This window comes from Aotus nancymaae, unplaced genomic scaffold, assembly GCF_030222135.1.
Source record: "Aotus nancymaae isolate 86718 unplaced genomic scaffold, 86718_ANA_hifiasm-v0.15.2.pri h1tg000003l, whole genome shotgun sequence".
NCBI lineage: Eukaryota > Metazoa > Chordata > Mammalia > Primates > Aotidae > Aotus > Aotus nancymaae.
This window is the reverse complement of record NW_026988414.1, coordinates 53187339-53210072: the sequence shown is the minus strand read 5'-3', so window position 1 is coordinate 53210072 and position 22734 is coordinate 53187339. Positions and strand designations below refer to the sequence as shown.

The window sequence follows — 22734 nt, the reverse complement described above, 5'->3', positions numbered from 1 at the left end:
CAACAGAAATGTATTCTCTCACAGTTCGAGGCTAGAAGTCAAAAATCAAAGTGTCATCAGGACCGTGCGTTCCCTGAGGCTCTGGGTGGAATCCTTCTTTGCCTCTTTTGCCTCTTCCTAACTGCTAATAGTAGCCATCAATCCTTGGTATTTCTTAGCTCGCAGCTGTAGCACTCTAATTTCTGCCTCTGTTACCACATGGCATTCTACCCTTGGTGTCTGTGTCTTCACCTCTTCTTATAAGGACAACAATCATATTAATTAGAGCCCACCCTAATGAACTATGAATTCATCTTAATTTGGTTACATCTGCAAAGGTTGTGTTTCCTAAAAAGGTCACAGTTATAGGCATCAGAGGTTTTGACTTTAGCTTATCTTTTGTGGGGGACACAATTCAACCCATGACAGCAGGCTACCTGGCTCCCAAATTAACGTCCTTCCCAAGTGACAAATATTCACCTGATCCTATTGCCCCAAAAGTTTTAACCCATTTCAGCATCAACTCTAAAATATTATCAACTCAAAAAGCTCCAGATTTTATCAGCTGAATCAGCTATGGGTGAAACTTGGATAGAGTACATCCTGGGGCATCATTTGTCTCCATCTGTGCACATTTGAAGCCAAAAATCAGTTATCTGCTTCCAAAATGCAGTGGTGGGACAAGCAGAAGAAGCATTCCCATTCCCACTTGAAAAGGGAAGAATAGTTCCTAAGCATGTCTGATACCCAGCAGGAAGAAAATACACTAGATTTCAAGGCCTGAGAATAATCCCTTGGGCTCGATACTTCATTCTGTGTGTCTGCCAAGGAGGCGGCCCTGCCCTCTCAGTTCAAGGAGGTCAAGTCAGCCCAAGCCTCTGCATCTGTGGCTCAGACTTCAGAATCATTCTTCTTTCACTTTGTCCCATCTCTGGGACGTTTATTCTACACTGTCAGTGTTTCTGCTGGTATGAAATTCTCAGAAATCATATCAGTCTTTCTTGCAATTAACAGGCGTCCAAGCCATCAAACAAGGGAGTCTTCTACAGTTGTTTCCTGAATAACTGCATCTCTATTCCTGGATTCTGTTAAGATGGTTGAGGGATTCATGAGTCACATGCCTAATTTCTTTAGCAAATGGTTGTCTAGTCACAACCTTGGCCCTGTTACCAGAGCCCACTACCTGAGTAAGCTGAAAATGTTTCAAATAATCAAGTGCTAATACCTTGCTGCTTAACAGTTCATCTCTCAGTTTATCTCTTTGCTCTTACATTTCACTGTAAGTACCAAGGAGAAACCAGGCTGTAGCATCCTTCCTGTGCTTGGAAATCGACTCAGCTAGGCACCTAAGTTCATCTCTTGATATGGTTTGGCTGTGTCCCCACCCAAATCTCTCACCTTGAATTGGAACTCCCACATTCTCACATGTTATGGGAGGTACCCAGTGGGAGATGACTGAACCATGGGGGCAGGTCTTTCCTGCGCTGTTTCGTAATAGTGAATGAGTCTCACAAGATCTGATGGTTTGAAAAAGGCAAGTTTCCCTGAACAAGCTCTCTTCTCTTGTCTGCTGCCATGTGAAACATGTCTTTCACCTTCTGCCATGATTCTGAGGCCTCCCCAGCCACATGGAACTGTAAGTCCAATAAACCTCTTCTTTTGTAAATCGCCCAGTCTCAGGTATGTTTATAAGCAGCGTGAAAATGGACTAATACACTAAGTTGGTACCAGTAGGGTAGGATGCTGCTGAAAATATACCTGAAAATGTGGAAGCAACTTGGGAACTGAGTAACAGGCAGGAGGAAAAAGTGGTCCACCCCGTGGACCAGGCCCAGGGTCTCCATGCTGTGTACAGCCTAGGGACTTGATGACCTGCATCCCAGCCACTCCAGCCATGACTGAAAGGGGACAATGTAGAGCTCGGGTGATAGTTTCAGAGGGTGCAAGCCCTAAGCCTTAGGAGCTTCCATGTGGTATTGAGCCTGTGAGTGCACAGAAGTCAAGAATTGAGGTTTGGGAACCTCCACCTAGATTTCAGAAGATGTATGGAAATGACTGGATGCCCAGGCAGAAGTTTGCCACATTGGCAGGGCTGTCATGGAAAACCTCTGCCAGGGCAGTACAGAGGGAAATGTGAGGTCGGAGCCCCCACGCAGAGTCCCTACTGCAGCACCACTTAGTGGAGCTGTGAGAATAGAGCCACCATCCTCCAGACCCCAGAATGGTAGATCCATTGACAGCTTATACTGTGTGCTTGGAAAAGCTACAGAAACTCAACACCAGCCTGTAAAAGCTGGGAAAAAGGCTGCCCAAAACCTTGGGAACTGCCCAAAACCATAGGAACCCACCTCTTGCATCAGTATGACCTGGATGTGAGACATGGAGTCAAAGGAGATCATTTTGGAGCTTTAAGATTTGATTGCCCTGCTAGATTTTGGACTTGCATGGGGCCTGTAACCCCTTTGTTTTGGCCAATTTCTCCCATTGGGAATGGCTGTATTTACTCAATGCCTGTATCCCCATTGTATGCAGGATGTAACTAACTTGCTTTTGATTGTACAGGTTCATAGGCAGAAGAGACTTGCCTTGTCTCAGATAAGACATTGGACTGTGGACTTTTGAGTGAATGCTAAAATGAGTTAAGACTTTGAGGGACTGTTGGGAAGGCATGATTGCTTTTGAAATATGAAGACATGAGATTTGGGAGGGGCTGGAGCAGAATGATACAGTTTGGCTGTGTCCCCACTCAAATCACATCTTGAATTGTCACTTCCACAAGTCCTATGTGTAGGAGGAGGATCCCAGGGGGAGGTGATTGAATTATGGGGGCAGGTCTTTCTTGTGCTGTTCTTGTGATAGTGAATGAGTCTCACAAGATCTGATGGTTTAAAAAAAGGAATTCCTCTGCACAAGCTCTCTTCTCTTGTTTGCCACCATGTGAGGTGTGCCTGTCACCTTCTGCCATGATTGTGAGGCCTCCCCAGCCATGTGGAACTGTAAGTCCAATAAACCTCTTTCTCTTGTAAATTGCTCAGCATCAAGTGTGTCTTTATTAGCAGCATGAAAATGGACTAATACATCACTGCAAGTTCTACTTTCCACTCAATGGCAGAAAATGACACAGCCAAGTTCTCGAACACTGTATAACAGAAATCATCTTTCTTCCAGTATCCAATTAAATGTTCATTGCTTTCTAAGCCCTCACCGGAGTTACGTGTAACATCTATGATAGTTAATTTGAGGTGTCAACTCAACCAGATTTAAAGATGCCTAGATAGCTTCTGAATCATTGTTCCCAGGTGTGTCTGCAAGAGTATTTTTCAAGGAGTTTGACTTGTAAATCAGTGGACTGAGTTGCGAAAATTTGCTCAATGTTGGCGGACACAATCCAATTGACTAGGGACCCGAAAGGAACAAAAAGATGGACCTGTGGATGATGCAGCAAGAAGGTCCTCACCAAATGCCAGCACCTTGATTGTGAACTTCCCAGTCTCCAAAATTGTGAGATAAATTTCCATTTGTTATAAATTACCCAGTCTCAGGTATTTTGTTATAACAGCACAAATACACTTAGGTAACATCTATATTTCTATCAATTGTCTCTTCAATCTAGGTTTTTTTCTATGAAGCACCTCAAAATTCATCTAATCTCTACCCATTATCCAACTCCAAAGCCAGAAAGTAACATCCCATAGAAATTCATTTATTTTGTAATATTTTGGCCAGGCACGGTAGCTCATGCCTATAATCCCAGCACTTTGGGAGGCCGAGGCAGGCAGATCATGAGGTCAGGAGTTCAAGACTAGCCTGGCCAATATGGTGAAACCTCATCTCTACTAATAACACATAAATTAGCCTGGCATGGTGGCATGTGCCCATAGTCCCAGCTACTCAGGAGGCTGAGGCAGGAGAATAGCTTGAACCTGGGAGGCAGAGGTTGCAGTGAGCTGAGATAGTGCCATTGCACTCCAGCTCAGGCAATAGAGCAAGATTATGTCTCAAAAAAAAAAAAAGAATGAATTCATTTATTTTGTAATATTTTATTTTTGTCATCTTAGCTGCATCTTTTGTATATTCAAGTATTATTTTTATTCATGGAAGGGATTCTCCTGCTATATTGACATTGCTTTCAATCTTGCTATTTCATTTATGAAGTGAAAGAGTTTCCATAGCTTAATAAAAAAAACTTTTTGGAAAGTTGTATCTATTTAATTTTTCCTTTGAAATGAAGTGTAAGCTTAACAAAAATCGATGATTTTGTTTTCCCAAACAGATTCAGTGAAGTAAACAAGGAAGAGCAAAACTCAAATAGAAAGCATTTTTAAATTTTATTATTTTTAGTGGTGTATAGTTTTTAGAATATATTCATGCCCATCATTGTGTGCTGCTTCTGCCAATTCTGTGGGATAACATTATTTCCATTTTATAAATGAGGATATTGAGGCTCATAGAAAGTCATACAACTGCAATAAGGCATAGTACATTTCAAATTATATTTCTACCATATGTCACCCTTTCCTATGAGACCGGCATCATCCTGATACCAAAACCTGCAGAGAGAGACACAGCAAAAAAAGAAAACTTCAGGTCAATACCCTCGATGAATACTGATGCAAAAATCCTCAACAAAATGCCAGCAAACTGAATTCAGCAGCGCTTCAAAAAGCTAATTCAGCATGATCAGCTAGGCTTTATCCCAGAGATGCTAGGTCAGTTAAATGTATACAAATCAATAAATGTGATTCATCACATAAACAGAACTAAAGACAATAGTCCCAGATGCAGGAAAATACTTTTTATAAAATTCAACATCTCTTCATGTTAAAAATTTAATAAACTAGGTATTGAAGGAAAATACCCTAAAACAATAAGAGCCATCTATGAGAGACCCAAAGCCAACATTATACTGAAAGAGAAAAAGGTAGAAAATTCCCTTTTCAAACTAGCACAAGACAAAGATGCCCTCTCTCACCACTCCTATTCAACATCATATTGGAAGTGCTGGCCAGAGCAATCAGGCAAGAGAGAAAGATAAAAAAGCATCCAAATAGGAAGAAAGAAAGTCAAACTATCTCTGCAGATGATGTGACTCTATGTCTAGAAAACCACATGGTCTCAACCCAAAAGCTCCTTAAACCAATAAACAACTTCGGCAAAGTCTCGGCATACAAAATCATCGTACGAAAATTATTAGCATTCCCATACACCAACAACAGCCAAGCTGAAAGCCATGTCAGGAGTGCAATTCTATTTGTAACTTCCACAAAAAGAATAAAATACCTAAGAATACAGCTAATCAGGGAGGTATTCTACAATAAGAATTACAAATAAGAATTACAAACCATTGCTCAAAAAGTCAGAGATGACAGAAACAAATGAAAAAACATTCCATGCTCATGGATAGGAAGAATCAATATCATTAAAATAGCCACATTGCCTAAAGCAATGTACAGATTCAATGCTATTCCTATCAAACTACCAATGACATTCTTCACAGAACTAGAAAAAGCTATTTTTAAATTCATATGGAATTTTTTTTTGTACTAGGCAAAGAACTTTATTAACCTTGGTTTCAAACTCGAGTCCCAGTCTTCTTTGGCTTAATTAGCTGCAAACAATGAATTGTGTATAAGCAAAAACTGACAAGAGCTGCAGTGGCCAAGGGGCTTGGGCTTAAAAATTATTAGAGTTCTAGATTTTACCAGATCCATAAACAAAAATTTCTTTAAAAGCAGTCATAATATAAAATAGCAGCTCCCAGTAACTTCTTCAAGTTTTGTCTTCTTAAGTTGACTCAATTCAGTTTGCCTCATCTTGGAAGCCTCATCAGAATTCTCCACAAGATCTGGAACTTCATCATCCTCCTCTCCAGTAGCACGTGGTACTTTTCCATCTACAGACTGAACAGAGCTTCGGCCAGTCTCCTTAAACTAGTCAGACTGTCTACACCAAGCTGGTTTAAGACACTAGATAGCATTTCTGTCAGCTGCTTTGTTGCAGCATGGCCTGTAATGGTGAAAGTGTTCGCTGCCAGAGATGCCTGAACTTTAGGGTTGTGAAAGTGGTTCACTGTTCCTTGGTTTGTAAACATATTCACCTCTTCAGTCCAAAGATATTGTTTACCCCTAACTTCTTTAAGGAGAACTGAAGTTTTTTTTATCATCTGCTGTGGCTGTTGTTTGAACCACCTTCTTTCTGCGAGCAGTTCCTTTCCCACCAATGTGCATTTGTGTCTGCAGTTTGGCAAGTTTTTCCTGATTCATGATTGTTTCTTTCATCTTGTCGGAGTGGAGAAGGGGCCACGCAGGGGACTAGGGTTGGTGTTCAGGAGGTCTTGGGTGGACCAGCTGAGATTAGGAGCACACACACAGGGACACAAGATGGCCCCTCTCATATGGAACTTTTAAAAGAACCTCATAGTCAAGGCAATGCTAGGCAAAAGAACAAAACTGGAAGCATCGCATTACTCTACTTCACACCATACTATAGGACTACCATAACCAAAACAGCATGGTACTGGTACAAGAACAGACACATAGACCAATGGAACAGAATAGAGAGCCCAGAAATAAGGCCACACACCTACGACCATCTGATCTTGAACAAAGCTGACAAACATAAGAGACGGGGAAAGGACTCCCTATTCAATAAATGGTGCTGGGATAACTGGCTAGCCATATGCAGAAGACTGAAACTGGACCCCTTCCTTATACCACAGACAAAAATTAAGTGGATCAAAGACTTAAATGTAAAACTCAATACTATAAAAAACTCTGGAAGACAATGTAGGCAATATTCTGGAGATAAGAACTGGCAAAGATTTCCCGACAAAGTTGCCAAAAGCAATTACAACAAAAGCAAACATTGACAAATGAAATCTAATTAAACTAAAGAGCTTCTGCACAGCAAAAGAAACTATCAGCAGAGTAAACAGATAACCTACAGAATGGGAGACAATATTTGCAAACTATGTATCTGACTAAGGTCTATTATCCAGCATCTATAAGCAACTTAGGTTTACAAAACAAACCACCCCAAAACCACCCCATTAAAAAGTGGTAAAGGACATGAACAGCCTGTTTTCAAAAGAAGTCATACATTCAGCCAACAAGCATATAAAAAAAGCTCCTCTCTGATTTTTTAAAAAGTCATTTGTATAATTGGTATTAGTTATTCTTTAAATGTTTGGTAGAATTCAGCAGTGATGTCATTGGGTCCTGGGCGTTACTTTGATAAGAGACCATTTATTACTGCTTTGATCTATTTATTCATCATTGATCTAGTCAGTTTTCGATTTTCTCCTGATTCAATCCTGATATGTTCGATGTGTCCAGAAATTTACCCACTTCTAGGTTTTCCAATTTATGGGCATATAGTTGTTCATAATAAACTAATGATCGTTTATATTTCTATGTGGTCAGCTGTAATGTTTCCTTTTTCATTTCTGATTTTATTTATTTGAATCTTCTCCATTTTTTGTTTGTTAGCCTAACTAAAGTTGTGTTGATTTTGTTTCTTTTCAAAAAACCAACTTTTCATTTTGTGGATCTTTTGTTAGTTTTTAGTTTCAATTTCATTTATTTTTGCTCAGATCCTCATTATTTATTTTCTGCTACTAATTTGGGGTTTGGTTTGTTCCTCTTTTTTTTTAATTCCTTAAGGTATATCATTAGGTGGTTTATTTAGATTCTTTATATTGTTTTGATATAAGCATTTATTGCTATAAATGTCTGTCTTAGTATCACTCTTCCCATATCCCATAGTTTCTGGTATGTTGTGCTTCCATTTTCACGTTTTTCAAGAATTTTTAAAATTTCCTTCTTTTTTTATTGACTCAGTAATCATTCAGGAACATTTTATTTAATTTCCATGTATTTGTATAATTTCCAAAGTTCATCTATATTTGAATAGTTTTGAAAGTTATTGATTTCGAGTTTTATTTCATTGTGGTCAGAAAAGATACTTGCTATAATTTGAATAATTTTGAATTTTTTCGACTTGTTTTGTGTCCTAATATATGGTGTATTCTGGAAAATGTTCCATCTGTTGAGGAGAAAAGTATGTATTCTGTAGTAGTTGGATGAAATGTTCTGTAAATGTCTGTTAGACCATTTGATCTAGAATATAGTTTAACTCTGATGCTTTTTTGTTAAATTCTGTCTGGATGATCTGTCCATTGCTGAAAGTGGGGGGCCCTAATATTTTTGTATTGCCATCTAGCTCTCCTTTTAGCTCTTTTAAAATTTGCTTTATATATTTGGGTGTGATGGTGTTGGGTGCGTGTATATTTACTATTGTTATATCTTTTTGCTGAATTAACTCTTTTATCATTATATAATGATCTTCTTTGGCTCTTTTCACAGTTTTTGACTTATAGTCTGTTTTATCTGATATAAGTATAGCTACTCCTGCTCTTTTTTGGTTTCTATTGCATGAAATGTCTTTTTCCATCCCTTCACTTTCAGTCTGTGTGCCCTTTAGGTGAAGTGAACTTCCTGTTTTCAGCATATAGTTGGGTCTTGTTATTTATTTCATTCATCCACTCTTTATCTTTTAATCGAAGAATTTAGTCCATTTACATTTAATGATATATTGATAAGAACTTACTGTTGCCATTTGGCTACTTGTTTTCTTGTTATTTTGTAACCTCTCTCTTTCTTTCTTACTGTCTTTCTTTGTGGCCAAGTGATTTTTCTCTAATATTAGCTTGGTTTAAAAGTTATTGTGGTTTGGGACCATAAATTTTAAATCAGTATAACTGGGCTCAAATACATCTTTATTAATCAAAATAGGAACCATTACAATCAACACATTTTTGCCAACAAGAAGTAAGTTCATTTATTCCTGTAGCATAAAACTGTGCTTTGGGATTTGATGAACTCTTGGAAAGGATTTTCTGCATCTTGCTGGTTGTGAAAGCATTTTCTCTGCAAAAAGTTTTTGAGATGCTTAAAGAAGTGGAAGTTAGTTGGCAAGAGTTCAGGTGAATAAGGCAGACGAAGCAAAACTTCATAGCCTAATTCATTCAACTTTTGATGTTGGTTGTATGATATGCAGTCAGGCATTGTCAAAAGAAGAATTGGGCCCTTTCTGTTAAACAGTGGCAGCTGCAGGTGTTGCAGTTTTCAGTGCATCCCATTGATTTGCTGAGCATACTTCTTTGGATAATGGTTTTACTGAGATTCAGAAAGATGTAGTGGATGAGATTAGCAGCAAAACACCAAACAGTGACCATTACCTTTTTTCTCGGTGGAAGTCTGACTTTGGTAAGTGCTTTGGAGCATCTCTCAGTCCAACCACTGAGCTGGTCTTCACTGGTTGTCATATAAAATCCACTTTTCATCACATATCACAATCCAATCAAGAAATAGTACATTGTTGTTACATAGAAGAAGAGAAGATGACACTTCAAAATGATGATTTTTTTTCCAGTCAGCTCATGAGACACCCACTTATCAAGCTTTCTCACCTTTCCAATTTGCTTCAAATGCTGAATGACCATAGAATAGTTGACATTGAATTCTTTTGCAACTTTTCGTGTAGTTGTAAGAGGATCAGTTTCGATGATTGCTCTCATTTGGTTGTTGTCAACTTCTGATGGCCACCTCTTCTTCAAGGCTCCTTGTATCCTTCGCAAAACTTCTCAAACCACCACTGCACTATTTTTCTTAGCAGTTCTTAAGCCAAAAGTATTGTTGATGTTGTGAGTTATCTCTGCTGCTTTACAACCTATTTTGAACTTGAATAATAAGGTTGTTTGAATTTGCTTTTTGTCTAACATCATTTCTGTAGTCTAAAATAGACATAAAATAAACAGCAAGTAATAAGTCATTAGCAAAAAAAAGTGAGAAGTGTACATTAAAATTATATATAACATAACCACATTTAAGAATGTATTTCGGTATCAAATGGCATATTTCAACAATGCAAAAACCATAATTACATTTGCACCAACCTGATAGTATGTTTTAATTTATTTATTTTTATTTGTATCTGTTAATAGGTTTTTGTTTTGTGATTACTATAAGGCTTATAAAAAACATCCTACAGTTACAACAAGTAGTTAAAACTGATTCAAGTTAACTTTAACTGCAGAAAAAGAAAAGAAACAAACAAAAGCAAACAAAACTTGTACACATTAACTCTCTTCTCCAGCATTTTGAATTTTTAATGTCACAATTTATGTTTTGTATATTGCCTGTCTTAACAAATTGTTGTAGTTATTATTTTTAATATTTTTGTATTATAGTCTTCTTATTAAATTTATATGTGGTTAAAACACCATGATTACAATATTAAAATAATAATCACATTATCATCTTCTTCTTTCCATTTGGAGAACTCCCGTTAGCATTTCTTTATTTTTAATTTTTGTGGGTACATAGTAGGTACCTATATTTATGGGGTACAAGAAATATTTTGATACAGGCATGCAATGCATAATAATCACATTAGAGTAAATGGGGTATCCATTCCCTGAAGCATTTATCCTTTTTGTTACAAACAATCCAATTATACTCTTTTAGTTATTTTAAAATGTACACTTCAGTTATAATTGACTCTAGTCACCTTGTTGTACAATCAAATATTAGGTCTTATTCATTTTTTTCTATCTTTTTGTACCCATTAACCATTCCCACTACCTTCCCATCATTTCCCCACTACCCTTCCCAGCCTCTGGTAACCATCCTTCTACACTCTTATCTCTGTGAGGTCAATTGTTTTAACTTTTAGCTCCCACAAATAAGTGTGAACATGCAATGTTTATCTTTCTGTGCCTGGCTTATTTCTCTTAAGATAATGGCCTCTAGTTGCATCCATGTTGTTGCAAATTATAGGACCTTATTCTTTTTTACAGCTGAATAGAACTCCATGTGTATATGTACCATATTTTCTTTATCTATTTATCTGTTCACAGGCACTTAAATTGCTTCCAAATTTTGGCTATTCTGAACAGTGCTGCAATAAACATGGGAGGGCAGATATCTCTTTGATATACTGATTTTCTTTATTTTAGGTATATAACTACCAGTGGGATTTATGGATCATGTGGTAACTATTTTTCATTTTTTGACAAACTTCCAAACTGTTCTCCATAGAGGTTATACTAATTTACATTCTTGCCAACAGCATATGAGGGGTCCCTTTTCTCCACATCCTCACCAGCATTTGCTATTGGCTGACTTTTGGATCAATGCTATTTTAACTGAGAAAGATGATGTATCATTGTAGTTTTGATTTGCTTTTCTCTGATGATCAGTGATATTGAGCACTTTTTTATATATCTGTTTGCCATTTGTACATCTTCTTTTAAGAAATGCCTTTGCAAATATTTTGCCCCTCTTTTAATCAGATTGTTAAATTTTTTCATGTAGAGTTGTTTGAGCTACTTATATATTCTGGTTATTAATTCCTTGTCAGATAGATAGTTGGCAAATATTTTCTCTCATTATATAGGTTATCTCTTCGCTTTGTTGATTGTTTCTTTTGCTGTGCAGATGCTTTTTAACTTGATGTGATTTCATTTGCCATTTTTGCATTGTTTGCCTGTGCTTGTGAGGTATTACTCAAGAAATCTTTGCCCACTCCAATGTCCTGGAGAGTTTTCCTGATGTTTTCTTGTCATAGTTTTGTAGTTTGAAGTCACACATTTAAGACTTTAACCCATTTTGATTTGATTTTTGTATATAGCATGATATAGGGTTCTAGCTTCATTCTTCTGCATATGTATATCCAATTTTCCCAGCACCATTTATTAAAGAAAAATAAATGTATTATTATTACTATTATTAATAATAAATGTAGTATGAAGAACAATAAATGTGTATCCTCAATGTATGTTCTTCACTTCATTGTCAAAAATGAGTTCACTATAGGTGTATGAATTTTTTCTGGGTTCTCTATTCTGTTCCATTGGTCTATGTGTCTGTTTTTATGCTGATACCATGCTGTTTTGGTTACTATATCTCTGGAGTAAAATTTGAAGTCAAATAATGTGATTCCTTAGTTTCGTTGTTTTTGCTCTGGATAATTTTGGTTATTCTGGGTCTTTTGTGATTCCGTGTAAATTTTAGGATTTTTTTTTCTATCTATGAAGAATGTCATTGGTATTTTGACAGAGATTGCAATGAATCTGTAGATTGCTTTGAGTAGTATAGATATTTTAACAATATTGATTCTTCCAATCCATGAACATGGAATTTGTTGTTGTTGTTGTTGTTGTTGTTGTCTTCTTCAATTTCTTTCATCAGTGTTTTGTAGCTTTCATCATACAAATATTTCACTTCTTTGGTTAATTTCTAGGTATTTTATTTTATTTATAGGTATTATAAATGAGATTACTTTCTTGATTTCTTTTTCAGATTGTTCATTGTTGGCATATAGAAATGCTGCTGATTTTTATACATTAATTTTGTATCCAGCAACTTTGCTGAATTTGTCTATCAGTTCTAATAGTTTTCTTGTGGAGTCTTTAGGTTTTTCCAATTTAAGATTATATAATCTGCAAACAAGGATAATTTGACTTCTTCCTTTCCAGTTTAGAAACCCTTTATTTCTTTCTGCAGTTTGATTTCTCTAGCTAGGACTTTCAGTACTATGTTAAATAACATGTTGAAAGTGGACATCCTTGTCATGTTTTATATCTTACAGGAAAGGGTTTCAGTTTTTCCTCATTCAGTATAATACTAGCTGTGAGTCTGTCATGTATTTCTTTTATTATGTTGAGGTATGGTCCTTCAATATCCAGTTTTTTAAGGATTTTTATCATGAAGCCATGTTAAATTTTATAAAAAGCTTTGTCAACACTTGATAAAATGGTCATATGGTTTTTGTTCTTGATCCTGTTGATATGATGCATCATGTTGACTGATTCACATATGTTGAACCATTCTCAAATCCCCGGAATAAATAGCACTGGGTCATAATGAATGATCTTCTTAATTTGTTGTTGAATTTGGTTTGCTAGTATTTTGTTGAGGATTTTTGCATCAAAATTTATTAATGATATTGGCCTGTAGTTTGTTTGTCTTTTAATATGTCTTTGTCTGGTTTTGGTGCCAGGATAATCTTGGCCTTCTAGAATAAGTGTGGAAGTTTTCCTTCTTCCTCTATTTTTCAAAATAGTTTGAGTAGGATTGCTATTAAATTGTCCTCCTTTAAATGTTTGGTAATATTCAGCAGTGAAACCATTGGGTCCTAGACCTCTCTTTGCTGGGAGTCTTTTTATTATGGCTTTGTTCTGATTACTTGTTATTGGTCTGTTCAGGTTTTGGATTTCTTTATGGTTCAATCTTGGTAAGTTGTATATGTCTAGGAATTTGTCTATTTCTTCTAGATTTTCTAATTTATTGGCATATAGTTGCTTATAATTGCCAATAATGATCCTTTGAATTTCTGCAATTTCAGATATAATGTCTTGTTTTTCCATCTCTGATTTTACTTATCTGGATCTTCTCTCTCTTTTTTTTTTTCTTAGTTGTTCTTCTCTAAAGGCTCATCAATTTGATTTCTTTTCTAAAAAACTGTTTTTTGTTTCTTTGATCTTTTACATTGTTTTCCTCATTTCCTTTTTTGTTTTGTTTTGAGACAGAGTCTCACTCTGTCACCCAGGCTGAGTGCAGTGGCGCAATTTTGGCTCACTGCAACCTCTGCCTCCTGGATACAAGCAATTCTCCTGCCTCAGCCTCCTGAGTAGCTGGGATTACAGGGACACACTACTATGCCTAGCTAGTTTTTGTATTTTTAGTAGAGACGGGGTTTCATCATGTTTGTCAGGCTGGTCTCGAACTCCAGGCCTTGTGATCCACTCACCTCGGCCTCCCAAAGTGCTAGGATTACAGGTGTGAGCCACCACACCCAGCCTGTTTTCCTCATTTCAATTTCATTTATTTCTGCTCTGATCTTTATTATTTATTTTCTTCTGCTAATTTCGATTCGGTTTGCTCTTATTTTTCTAATTCTTTTTTTTTTTTTTTTGAGACAGAGTCGCTTTGTCACCCAGGCTGGAGTGCAATGGCATGATCTTGGCTCACTGCGACCTCTGCAGCCAGGTTCAAGCAATTTCCCTGCCTCAGCTTCCTGAGTAGCTGGGATTACAGGTGCATACCACCATGCCCGGCTAATTTTTTATATTTTAGTAGAGATGGGGTGTTACCATGTTGGCCAGGATGGTCTCGATCTCCTGACTCATAATCCGCCCACCTCAGCCTCCCAAAGTGCTGGGATTACAGGCATGAGCCACCATGCCTGGCTATTTTTCTAGTTTTTTAGGATGCATTGTTAAATTGCTTATTTGCAGTTTTTCTTCTTTTGATGTAGCTACTTACAGCTATAAACTTCCCTCTTTGTACTGCTTACACTGTATCCCATATATTTTGTTATGCCATGTTTTCATTATCATTTGTTTCAAGACATTTTTCAATTTCCTTCTTAATGTATTCATTCACTCACTGGTCATTCAGGAGCATATTGTTTAACTTCTCTGTGTTTGTATAGTTATAAAAATTCCTCATGTTATTAATTTCTTGTTTTATTTCATTGTGGTCAGAGAAGATGCTTAATATTATTTCAGGTTTTTTTCATGTTATAAGACTTGTTTTGTTACCTAACATATGGGCTATCCTTGAGAATGATCCATGTGCTAAGGAAATTATGTGTATTCTGCAGCCACTGAATGAAATGTTCTATAAATATCTGTTGGATCCATTTTGCCTTTAGTACAGATTAAGTCCAATGTTTCTTTGTAGATTTTCTTTTCAACATTTCTTGTTGATGGTTTTATCTGGTAATGATAAATTCCCTCCATGTTTTTTGTTTGTTTGCTGTTTCTGGCTTTTTGGGTTGTTGTTTTGGTTTATTTGTGGTCTGGGAAAGTCTTTAGTTTTCCCTCATTTATGAAGGACATTTTTACTGGGTACAGCATTTTTGGTTGACATTCTTTTTTTTTTTTTCCTGCAGCATTCTGAGCATATTATCCCACTCCTTCCTGGCTTGTAGGGTTTCTAAGAAGTCTCCTTCTAGTTGTATTGTATCTCCTTTATAAGTTGTTTGCTTTTTTTCTCTTTCTGCTTTCAGGATTCTTTTTCTTTGACCTTAGTGAATTTGATTATATCTTGGGGTATTCTTATTTGACTGAATCTAATTGGTAACTTTTGACTTTCCTGCACCTGGATACTTATAACTCTGTTCAGGTTTGTACTTTTCTCTGTTACTACTTTTTTTTAATATTGTCTCTATACCTTTCTTTGTCATTTTCCTCTTTAAGTCCAGTAACTCAAATATTTGCTCTTTGATGTCCTGTAGATCCCATAAACTTTGTTCATTCCTTTTTCATTCCTTTTTTCTTTACTGATTATATATTTTCAAAGAGTCTGTCATCAAGCACACTGATTCTCTCTTCTGTTTGATTAATCCAGTTTATTTGTGCTCTCTCTTACATTTTTCACTTCACTCATTGTATGTTTCGGCTCCAAGGTTGATTTTTAAAATTTTTGATTTCTCTATGTAATTTCTCTGATAAATTTTTGAATGGATTTTCTGTGTTCTTTAATTTTGTTGTTCATCCTTATAACAGCTATTTTGAATTATTTGTCTAAGAGATCAAACCTCTCCATCCCTTTAGGGTTGGTCTCTGGCATCTTGTCTGTTTGGTACATCCATATTTCCCTGAAAGTTCGTGATTCAGAATGTGAAAGGGCAACAATATCTGTGCATTGAGGAATTAGGTATTTATTTTAGTCTTTAAAGGATGATTTTGTTCATGCTTGCCTTTCTTCAGAGGGCCTTCCAGAGATTCTAAGCTGACTGACTATTGTGTTCCCTGAGCCTATCACAGATGAAGGTGTCTCAGCACTAGAGGATACTCTAAGCCCAGTCTTGCCCACAAGTCTCACAAATGCTCGGAGGTTGATGTGGCCATCTGACCCAGATGGATCTGGGGAGAATGCAAGGGCAGTAATGGGGCTGTGTGGGAATGCTGACCAAGGAATTGAGTGCAGGAGACTGTCTTGGTGGCCTGTCAGGGTAGCCCTGCCAGCAGGCCTCTGCCCAGGTAGAATGGGTCTATTACTGAAGTGAGAGGGGCTGGATTTGAGACTGAGCATTTGAGGATCTTCTGTGAGAAGAAGTGGAAATGCATCATCCAGCAGGTCCCTGCACAGATGGGATAGTTCCTCAACTGCAGCAGGAGAGGCTGGAGCTGAGACTGGGCCCCCTTGAAATCTCCTATGGGACAGAGGCTGGAGAGCCTGGTCTTAGCTGAGAAAAGTATGCATCTCCCAGCAAGTAGTTCCTGCACAGATAGGATGGTTCTCCTACTGCGGTGAAAGGGCTGGGGCTCAGACTCGACCGCCTTGGGATCTACTGTGAGATAGAAGTAGATGAGCCTTTCAGAGAGGCTCAGACTGCCAGGCTTGACATATGGGCAAGTCTTTCTCTAAGCTGGGACTTTAGCTGAGGAAGGCTGGAATAGTGCCCCAGGGCAACTTTTGTGTTCACTGCCAAGACCAATGTCAGCAAGCTGATGAGCCTTTCTACCAAGGCAGTAGTGTACACAGTTCTTTCTGGTCCCCTTGGCAGATGATTGTGGTTGTAGGCTTAAGGCCAAATGGGGCCGTAGCCAAGCCCCTTCAGGGACTGGGCTGTTTCTGGGCTTGAACCCAGAAGCAAGTTTGGCAGAGCAGATCTGTCAGCTGGGTATTGGTCCGCACTCTCAAAATGACCCTCCTAGGTCATGGACTCTGCTAGGGTTTCACAGACTCCTTGAATTCTAAGGCTCACATAGAGAGACTTTTTACTGTGAATAGGTACAGAATTGTTGTTATGGGGGAACATAGGCGGGTTACCTTCTATCCTGCCATCTTGGTGACATTATCCCCACAGAAGACAGTTTTAAAACTGAAAGAAAATTTGAAACCTTGTAGTTTAATCTTTCCATTTACATTTAAGATATTTGAAGCCTAAGTGGGTTCAATCAGTTTTTTAAAAAGGTCTGACATGTGGGCCTGAATTAGATTCAACGGGGACGTGAACATAAGTGTCATAACGTCCTGTCTTTTTTTTTAAGACTAGTCAAGTGAAGCAGTGGGAGAACATCCTGTCTTTAAGAAGCTTATAATTGTGTAATGATGAGGTTCAAACAAAAATAACTGTGATCAGCAGTACATAGTGTGGGCTTTAAGTTTGTACTCAATCACATACAAACTCGAAGTCCAGCTTCTGATCTTACTATCTGTGTGATCATGGACTAACTTATTAGATTCTTTTAGCTTCATTTTTTTCATCTGTTCAAACAGAGGTAACAATATCTAATCTTAATGAAAGCCAGTATTTATTGAGCACCGAGCACTGACATGGTGCCTCAGCCTCCCGAGTAGCTGGGATTACAAGCGTGCACCACCATGCCTGTAAGGCACTTTGTAAGTATATGTCAGGCACTGTGCTATATAAGCATTTCACATGTGTTATCACCTTTAATCCTTGCATGAACCTATGAGAGGTGATATTGTTCCAATTTTATAGAGGAGGAAAATGAGGTTACAAGAGATTTTCTATTGCTGATTCATTCAACAGATTTTTATTGCACATCTACTGATGCTAGACATTATGCTAAAATACCAGAAATGCAACTATGAGTAGGATGTGATGGGATTTATTCATTCAACAGATTTTTATTGCGCATCTACTGATGCTAGACATTATGCTAAAATACCAGAAATGCAACTATGTGTACAGGATGCAATACAGAAGTAAAACACTGTAAATCAGTTTTGAAGAAGTAGACAAGGCTCTAAGTTCTAGCTCTAAGGTCACCCTCTTTCTCAGGAACTCATATAAGTTCTTCAGCAAAACTCCCAGGGGAATTAATGTTCATTTTCTCCTCTTGGCACCTGTTTTCCTTGTTCTTTCTTTTGTCTTATATTAAATTTCCTGACCGTATAGCCAATTAGATTGAGAACTTCTTACTAGCAGAGACCACATATTACTCATCTTTAGTTTCTTTATATTATGTTGCTCAGTGTGCCTGCTGCATGTATGGATGGAGCAACGAGTCAATAAATCTCTCTGTTGGCTATTTTTGTCTCTTGATGACCAAGCCCTCCCTAAAGCACATAAATTATTCATCTTAAATGTCTTTTTTATCTTTTAATATATTTGTGCCTTATTCTCATTTCCTTCAGGCTGTGAAACAGAGCTGTTTATGTGAGCTAAATTTTGTTGTATTCTAAGCTAGAAGTAATTTGGAATTTGGGGTCTGCTGCCATCTACTCCTTATTTACCGTGGCTTAGGATTAAATTGGATGATCTTCAGTCATATTTCTAATGGGTTCAACTGTCTATTATTAATATGGTTATCAAGTTGTTGGCCCTAAAATACTAGTCTTTCCCAAAACAAGTACAAGGTTTAAAAGTATATTAAAAATTTGAAAGATTTGAAACCTTTCCGTTGGCTTTTTTTTTAAGTCAAATAAAAAATAGGCAAAGTAGAATTCAGGAAGCCTTTTTTGAGATTGGGTGTCTTATGGTACTTCATATAATTGTTTAAAAATGTTAAAAATCAAATTCAAATGTGAAAGGCAATTAGTAATAATACATTGGCTAATTGGCATACTTCCAAGGAAACATCAAGTGCGGTAAAGGGATAATTTTTTTCAAATGTTGTAGCTACTTTAATTGTAAAGATCCTTAATAAAAACAGTTTAAAGCATCAAGTACCTTCTAGATTTTGAGCCTTTAAACATAATTTTACCCAAGTTTTTAGCACATTCATGGTTGCCAAAGACTTGCTTGGAACAATCGCAATAAGGGCTGCTTGCCAGAGTCAGGGAAATCCCTCCAAGCCCTAAAATTAGTGTAATAAACCCCACCTGTCCTCTCTATTGCCCGTTTGGTTAGACTGCCCTGAGGAGCCCAAATCAAGAAGGAACAAAGTGTTTTTGCTGTGGACTGCCTGCCTGTGATCTAAGAGAACACTTAAGCATCTGAGAAATCTAGGGAGAATGGCAAGCAATGATCTGTGTGGCTGATAGAACAACAAGACCAAGACAAATTCAGAGACCTTGGGGATACTTTGAACCTCTCTACAAAGCTAATCGCAGATCAGTAGCTTTGAAAGGGACCATGGAGAAATTACTGGCTGAATCCCCTTATTTTGTTCTATTTTATTTAATATTAAATATAAAATATGACCAGAGCAGGGCAGGATGCGGCTTGCCCGAGGTCTCTCAACTAGCAAGTGGCAAAGCCAGGAACATTCAAACCTGGGTCTTCTGGTTCCAAGTTCACTGCTCTTTAATCTGAATGAAGTAAGAATGCTTTTTATGTGTGTTTTTAAGAACCTTTAAAAAAAATTTTAAGTACTTTCTTTTGACTTGGATTATTTATTCATTTTTGTTAGTCTCTTTCACCATGACTAAATCCACTTCAGTCCCTGTGCTAAGTTTCCCTCCCTTGTGGCCAGATTATCAGAGGAACATTCCATTTACTTAAAAATAGTTGTATTATTAAAAAAAATACAAGTGGAAAACTTTACCAACAATGCAACATTCCAAAAACATAATACTCATCATTTCCATTCCAGTAGAAATGCCAAGTGCAAACCTACTGCACCTGCAGGTCATAGTGATCTCAGGGTGGCCAAGACCCATGTGCACACGGGTTTACAAATGCACTTGAGTGCCAGTTTAGCTTCTTTGCCATCAGTTACAAGTGATTTAAGTAAAAGATATTTCAGAGAAAGGGGCAGGGGTGGGTTAGGGAGGGAAGCTTGAGAAGAAGTAATCAAAGTCACACTCAAATGAAAGAATATACCTAGTGTTTTGTTTTCCCAAATTTTCAACTACACTACTGTCCTCTTCTCTGCTCCCAAGCGTTCTGATGGTGGGGAGGATTTCTATCTCCTCTGGACTCCTGAGGGTGACTGTCATCTTCTGAGGCAGAAATCTCAGTATTAGTGTTGATTGACAGAAAGATTTATTAATTTGTTGATGAACCCATCCATGCAATAGCCGTCTATTGAACAACATGATATAATGTCTGTTCAGCAGTTTCCACTCTTGATTTTTTTTTTTATTTGACCCAAGCTAGGGACGAAAGGATTTGTTTTTTGAATAGGGTAACCAGGATTTTCTTTGCTTGGGTAAAAATACAATTTGGCTTATTAAGGAGGCAAAGACACACTCAGTGGTGAAACAAGTCCAGCTCTCCTGGCATCTGTCTTTTCCTCCCTGAAGGTGTGCCTTGAGACAGGCGTGTTTCTCAAGTATTAAAGGGGTGGGTGCTTACAAGGAGGTAGGATCTTCTTGTCAGGTTAGAGGAGCACTAAGTCTCCTCATGCATTGGCTTTTATCTTTTAATCTGGAGAAATATTTTTATGCTCACTTAAAACATGCTTTTCAGTGGGTAGGTGAATGGTTTTGTCAAGGCTATTTGGGTTTAGCCTCCCATTTTCCCAGTAATAGTCTTCAAGTTTCTCTCTATAATTCAAAGTATAGTTTTTTAGTTTTCTCCCAGATGAGTTTCATGGCTCTAAAGCAGAAGTTGCAAACTAGCAACACTCCAGCCAGATGCAGCCTACTGATAACTTCTGCACATACTGTGGGCTTTTGCAAAAATTTAAATTAGTTGCCAGTATTTAAATATAATATTTCCAATAAAAATTTGGATTCAAAACATGTCTTTTAAAAATCAGATCTGCAGCATTTGGTCTGTACTCCAACGCAGCAAGCATCTGACAGAGCTGAAATGTTGCTGCTGCCTTGAGAGGCCGCATACTCTTTGGGGCCTCTTTCACTCACTGCACAGCCTTGACCTGTAGCTATCTGCTTTTCTGATGCTTCCCCAAAGGCTGTGTAGGCTAGGTATTTCTAAGGGGAAAAAGAAAGATTGTCATCATGATGGTAATGATAAGAATAGAAAAACAATCCTCATATATTGAGCTCTAACCATGCCAGACCCTGCCAAGTACTTAACATGCCATTTAAACCTCAAAGAACCCTACAAAAGGCTGGTTTTCTTGCCCAAGGTCATATAACTTGTGAGTGACTGAGTTAGGATTTGAACTCAGATCTGTCTGACCCTAAAGCCTGCGCTTTTTATTTTACTGTACTGAGTCTTAGAATTAGACTTCCCTCCTAGACAACCCTCCCTGAATTTTAAGACCCTGAGAATCTATGACTGGATACCAAGAACTGGGGTCCATACTGGCCACTGGTTTTTGGTTTTCTGTGAGAAAGAGGAAGAAAGAGAAGATCTAGTTATCACTGGTGGGGATCCTTCTGCTTTGGTCTCCTCTTCTAGCTCAGGATCAGCTCTAAGGCATACAGCCATTCTCCTGGGTAGAAGGAACTCTTGTGAAAATTTGTTTTACTAAATCAGTTTGATGCCACGTTAAAGGCTTTAAAAAGAACATTTGAATATGAGGCAAAGAGCAACTACTCAAATTTTTAAAATCTAAAGATAGAAAAATATAGACTCTTAGCCTGTACATATGGTTGTTTAAAAAGAAAAAAATAAACTTATTCTTGGAACTACATTTCATTTATGTTATCTTTCTTTCTTCCTGTTGATTCCAACCCCAGCACCATCTTTAAAGCCTACTGCTTTTCAACTCCAGAGTATTGTCAATTTCCTATTGGTTTCCTTCAGCATTATTCTCCTTCACTTGTGTTTCTTTTCTTTCTGATTTCTCAAAACCTTAAACTAACTCTCTTGGTTTTCTCCTTCTCCTTTTAAAAGCTCTGGGAATACATTTCCTAACAAAGTTTCCTTCTATATACTCAGCTCCAGGGCAGGAAAATAACTGCCCTTCCTGGCAAAATACAAATACTTTATTTTAGGATGCTTTTGGTTACAAGCAATAGAAATTTAGTGTGCTCAACCTAAGCTCAAAAGGATGAATCACTGAAAGGCTAAAGATTAGTGACAAGAACGTCAGCTATACATTTAGTAAAATACATACTGGACAACTAGAACCAAACAGAACACTGAAGGGCCAGGCCTCAAGAAGCACGGGTGCCTGGGCAGCTTCGAGGTCCTCAGCTGCAGGTGTGCACAGATCTGGCAAAAGATAACTTAGCTGTAATCATATTCTGACTCTTTCTGTCTCCAATTTTGAAATTCCCTGGGAAGAGAATCTGACCTAGTCTAAGTGTCTCTATTATTGAATTAATTAGCCATGGCCAGGGGATGGAGCAACTAACACAGTCATGGCCACTGGGAATTTCCTGGGGATGCTATAAGTGAATATGGGCATAGTGCCAGATCTGTAATTATTTTGTTATATTTATATCTAAATCAGGGATTTGGTCTATATGAAAGTTGATTTTATTAAGTATGTGTAGCATATATTATATACTATATAGATAATGTATAGTATAATGTAGCATATGTATATTTATATATTATATATTACATTATACATTATATAATCTAATTACATTATACATATATAATATATTATTTATATGTATAATGTAATGTAGCATATATATACATTTCAATATACATTATATACATATAATATATAATGTATATTGAAGTACATAGCTTCTGATATATAATAAAATAATTTGACAAAAGGTTCTTAGAACTTTTAAAAATCTGGAATTTTTATTGGTTAGAGATTCAGTCTGAGAAATATCTCATACCATTTTCTATAATAGGAAATAATTCATTAGGGCAGTAGTTTTATAAATCACATTCCAGTTTTACCGTCTTCCTGATTGTTAGCAATTATAGCAGGGCAATGCAGGACAG

The 22734-nt window shown here is 37.3% G+C and overlaps 1 protein-coding gene and 1 pseudogene across 1 annotated transcript in view; one reads left to right on the top strand and one right to left on the bottom strand.

The window, feature by feature from the left end:
• Positions 1-22734, top strand: part of ADAMTSL1 (ADAMTS like 1) — a 433007-nt gene that overhangs the window by 96908 nt on the left and 313365 nt on the right. The gene's annotated exons all lie outside the window — the stretch shown is intronic.
• Positions 5715-6257, bottom strand: LOC105715566 (transcription factor BTF3-like; annotated as a pseudogene).